Genomic DNA, 5635 nt, shown 5'->3' with positions numbered 1-5635 from the left:
TGCTGCTTTGGCCTCTCAACATGCTGGGATTATAGCATAAACCACCACTGCCAGCCAGAATGGATGGAACTGAAGAAGCTATCCTGGACCACGAGGAGGAAGCCATGATTGAGCAAAGCAGAATGACAAAATGGAAGCAGCACAGGTCCCTGATGCTGTGGAATCCCCTGGACCCACCTACCCCTGGGTTTCTTCTACATGAGAAAGAACTATCTTAATTGAGCCACTCTTATTTTGTGCTTTCTGTCCCATGAGGTAGAACCTAATCCTAACTAATACAGTATTTAAGACTAAGTAGGCCAAATGTGAGCAGGAGACATTTTTGGATACTGATTGCATAAAAAGACAGGACTTTGGGGGATGTGACCACTGGCACCCAGGTTCACATCTGGTTGATAAGATAGGAGGTGTTGCTTATGGTACAGGAGCTTGAAGTTAGACCTGCAGGATGTGGAGGGTAGCATGAGTAGAACCTAGGTTTTGGGGTAAGAGACTGGTTTAAATTCTTGTTTTGTTGTTTACTGGCTGAGTGATCTGGTGAGCTGCTGAATCTCTTGAGCTTCCGCTTGCTTATCTGAGGGGTGGTAGCTATGATTAAGTGAGATAATAAGCAGAAAGCATTTAAATTCCCTTCTGTCTTCTTTGTTCTTTTTCTTTCTTTTTTTTTTTTTTTGAGACGGAGTGTCGCTCTTGTTACCCAGGCTGGAGTGCAATGGCGCGATCTCGGCTCACCGCAACCTCCGCCTCCTGGGTTCAGGCAATTCTCCTGCCTCAACCTCCCGAGTAGCTGGGATTACAGGCACGCGCCACCATACCCAGCTAATGTTTTGTATTTTTAGTAGAGACGGGGTTTCACCATGTTGACCAGGATGGTCTCGATCTCTTGACCTCGTGATCCACCCGCCTCGGCCTCCCACAGTGCTGGGATTACAGGCTTGAGCCACCGCGCCCGGCCTTGTTCTTTTTCTTATGCTTTACACCTAGTCCTAACTTCCATTTATCCCCTGGACTGAGAGTATGACTTAATTCAAGTCTCACCTTCTCTGGTATGAAGGGAAGTAGAGGCCACTGATGTAAATTCTACCTGTTGGAATTTGCCACAAAACGTGGTGGTGGTGACGGCCTTAGCCATGGAAGGCTCAATGTTGGCTGCACGTTAGAATCACTTTGGCTGATTCTTGCAACAGACCCTACCCTAAATCAAACAAATTGAAATCTTGGCATGTGCAGTCTGGACGTCAGTTGTTTGCCAGGTTCCCCCAGGAGATCCTGATGCACAGTGAAAATTGAGAACCGCTGGAGAAGGGAAAGCAGACACATGCTCTAGCACCTGGTGGGTACTCAGTAATGCAATGAATTGTAATTGACCTGAGATTGAGATTCATAGGGAAAGGATCTGGGTCTCCTTATTTTCTTTAAATACACACAGTCCACTCAGATTATTTATTGACTAACCCAAGTTTTAGTAGTTTAGAGATAATGCATAATTGGAGGCACTCTGACATCTTAGAGCCAGGAACAACATTTAAGATTATTTAGCCAATCTACTTCACTTTATTGGTCTTTCAGTTTTCTGTAGGTAAAATGGACCTTTGGGGTTACTGTGGATTTAGAGAAGACACAGGACGTTACACAGGAAATATGCAACTTCTGTTCATCTTACTTTGATATCAAGGAGAGGCTGGGTGCCCTACATGCCTTTTGTATTACGCTTGGGCTGTGATAATGTGTCCAGATCCAAGATCCAAAAGCCAAAGCTGTTTTTTTTTTTTTTTTTTTTTTTTTGAGACTGGGTCTCGCCCTGTCCCCCGGGTTACAGTGCAGTGGAATAATCATGGCTCACTGCAGCACTGGCATTCTGGGCTCAAGTTATCCTACCTCAGCCTCCCACCTCAACCTCCCAAGTAGTTGGGACTACAGGTGCATGCCACCATGTCCAGTTAATTTTTTTTGTTTGTTTGGTAGAGATGGGGTCTTTCTGTGCTCCCCAGGCTGGTTGGTCTTAAGCTCCTGGGCTCAGGTGATCCTCCTGCCTCATCCTCTCTAAGTGCTGGCCCCAAAGCTGTATTTCTTATAGGTCAGTCTAGGAGCTTCAGTGGAAGTGAATATTTCAGTTGTACATCTCTGGGGTCAGCAATTCAAGTTAGTGAAATGCAAATATTGAGAAAAACAGGGCAATCAGGCATACTTTCACCTAGATGTTACCCCTCTAAACTACCAGGAGGGAGCTGGCAAAGGAGGAGGTGCAAGCCCAGCTTGCAGACTCCAGAAGATAAACTTGCATGTTGATGTAAGTGTGCCTTAGGGGGAAAAACATTTAGAGAGCCCCACCAGTTTTTGTTATCTAGGTGGCTAGAACTGGCCAGGTGCCTTTGGGAGTTAGGATTAAGATCAGAGACAGTCTTTGGGGATAATGGTGACTGTGGAAGAAGTATATATAAAAATAGTCCTGCACTTCCAAAGAGAATTCCAAAAATTCCAGGAAAGTGCTCTTAGCCCTGCCTGAATAGGTCTGTTACTATCATGATATCCCTGAAAAAGAGCCAAATAATTCTACTTCCTGCAGGGAAAAAAGGTCATTTTATTTTTTGAAGAAATGATTTAGTTCAATGCATACGTTGTAATTCCTTAAGTAACAGAACGCTCTTGATAAGGATGTCTTCTCCCTGATGCCATAGCCAGAGGCTTGTATTAGTTGAGAAGTCTGTATTAGATCAAAGGAGATAGAGGGAAGAGAAGAAAGAAAGAAAGGGAGAATTGAGTTTAACAACAAATCTTGGCAAATCATTCAAGTTGTAAAGCCTGTTTCCAATTGGAAACAGGAAACATTGCTTGGGTCATGGAGATCCACACTTGGATTTGAGCTCATGCTGTTAGGTATACAAGGTCCAAATCACTTGGAGGTGACCTGCTGGAATGCCACTGATCATAGTCCTACACTGGAGGCTGTATCCCAGATCTGATACTCTTTTAATAAATAAGTTAGGCCAGCCACGATGGCTCATGCCTATAATCCCAGCACTTTGAGAGGCCGAGGTGGGTGGATCATCCGAGGTCAGGAGTTCAAGACCAGCCTGACCAATATGAAGAAACCCCGTCTCTACTAAAAATACAAAATTAGCAACAAGAGCAAAACTCCATCTCAAAAATAAATAAAAAGATAAGTTAAAAATAAACAAGTACATTAGTTAATTAGAATTATTATTTTGATCTGGTAAAAATTTTACTCTCATCATTTTACGTCACATTTTAGCAAGATGTGACAAGGGGTACTCAACTAATTTCACTTTACTTTCCCAGTCAGGCTGGATACAGGCATGTGGGTAAACACAAGGGGGAATGCAGAAGTGTAGACAGCTTCACGTGACTATCTGAGGGTGGACATTTAATGGAATACTCTGTGCTTGTATGTTACAAGATGGCCTCTCTTTGGTTGGAGGGGATGAAATGGGAGGTTTACACAGATCTGGCAAGCCACAGAGGGAAGTTCTGGTTTTGTTTGTGGCTTGGGCTGGTTTCCTGGACTATTTGTGAGAAAGCAGCTGTCACCCACAACTCAGACTTTTAATTTCTAAAACTTTACATTCCATATAAACTTCCTACTATTAACTGGGATTCAAGTTCCCTTTCCAGAGCCTCTCTCTCCAAAATTCTACTGAGGAACACTCTTCGAATTGGAACCTCCACCTGATTAGATGAGTTTCATAAAACGTTTTTTTCTTTTTTTGACCAGCTCTGTCACCCAGGCTGGAGTGCAGTGGCGTGATCATACCTCACTGTAGCTTCAACCTCCTGGGCTCAAGTGATCTTCCTGCCTCAGCCTCCTGAGTGTGTGGGACTGCAGGTGCTTGCCACCGTGCCCAACATTATAAAACTTTTTAAAGTTTATTAGTAGCTTTTCCAGAGGCCGTTTCAGCTGATGGGTAGTTAAGACTTTGGTTAAGAAGTAATTGTTGTGAAGTTAACTGAATACTACTTTAACGTAGAGTATTTTTGGAAGTGTGGTACAGGTTTGTCTAGTGGTAGAATGGTACTTTTATACCAATGATGATTTTGAGATGAATTCCTATTTTTTTTTTTTTTTTGGAGACACAGTCTTGCTGTTGCCCAGGCTGAAGTTCAGTGGCACGGTTTTGGCTCACTGCAACCTCGGCCTCCCAGGTTCAAGCAATTCTCTTGCCTCAGCCTCCCGAGTAGCTGGGATTACAGGTGCCCAAGCTAATTTTTGTATTTTTAGTAGAGATGGGGTTTCACCATGCTGGCCAGGCTGGTCTTGAACTCCTGACCTTATGATCTGCCTGCCTTGGCCTCCCAAAGTTCTGGTATTACAGGCATGAGCCACTGTGCCTGGCCGAATTTCTGTCTTTAATGATCATCTGTGGACCCCTTAATTTTTCTCTTTACCTGTAAAGTTAAATCCCAATGACATAAAGAAATAGTTTGGCCCTTTTCCCATAACGTAATTCTTAGACAAATTGTGCCCAAGAAATTACCTTGACATAGATAGTATTTGAATGCTTTGTGGAATGCTGCCTGCCGACGGACAATCACATTGGTTAAAGGAAGTTGCCTTGGATATTGGCTAATGTACGTGGCTTAGAACAAGTTCTGTGCCTTACTCATTTCTTCCTTCAAAGTCAATTATTCCAATTTCAAGACAAACCAATACATCCTTGGGAGAAGTGGTGTCTGAAATAGGTTCTCTGCCTTCAATTCTATTTCATTCTTCAGGCCATGTCTCCTTCCCATGACACTGAGTCATGAAATATGAGTCATAGTAAATGGTACAGAGGCCTGAAAAAACTGTATAGATGGAGCGAGGATGATTGATTTCCAAAATTTTATCAGTTATTTAGCACAGTAGGTCAATGTATATATGTTGATTTTCTTTCTTTCTTTTTTTTTTTTTTTGAGACAGAATCTCACTCTGTCACCCAGGCTGGAGTGCAATGTTGTGATCTTGGCTCACTGCAACCTCTGCCTCCTGGGTTCAAGCGATTCTCCTGCCTCAGCCTCCTAAGTAGGTGGGATTAGAGGTGCCCACCACTGCATCTGGCTAATTTTTTATATTTTTAGTAGAGATGGGGTTTCACTATGTTGGCCAGCCTGATCTCAAACTCCTGACCTTGTGATCTGCCCACCTCAGTCTCCCAAAGTGCTGGGATTACAGGCATGAGGCACTGTGCCTGGCCTTGATTTCCTGAAAGACGAAAAGTTAAGCTTCTTCAGTCTTGCTTATCTCAGAGGAAAATGGGAAAATGTATCTCTCAGAAGCCAAAAATAAGCCAAAGTAAGATGATAGTTATATAAGAGTGCATAATGGCTTTCAAAGAGTTTGATCTTCAAAAGACATCTTCTCATTTCCTGTTTTTTTTTTTTTTGTTTTTGAGGCGGAGTTTTGCTCTTGTTGCCCAGGCTGGAGTGCAATGGAGCGATCTTGGCGCAGCCTCCGCCTCTCGGGTTCAAGTGATTCTCCTGTCTCAGCCTCCCGAGTAGCTGGGATTACAGGCATGCATCACCATGTCTGGCTAATTTTGTATTTTTAGTAGAGATGGGGTTTCTCCATATTGGTCAGACTGGTCTCGAACTCCTGACTTCAGGCACACCTTGGCCTCCCAAAGTCCTGGGATTACAG

This window comes from Sapajus apella, unplaced genomic scaffold, assembly GCF_009761245.1.
Source record: "Sapajus apella isolate SASKATOON/1434 unplaced genomic scaffold, GSC_monkey_1.0 scaffold19, whole genome shotgun sequence".
Classification (NCBI taxonomy): domain Eukaryota; kingdom Metazoa; phylum Chordata; class Mammalia; order Primates; family Cebidae; genus Sapajus; species Sapajus apella.
The sequence above is the reverse complement of the archived record's forward strand: the minus strand, read 5'-3'. Positions refer to the sequence as shown.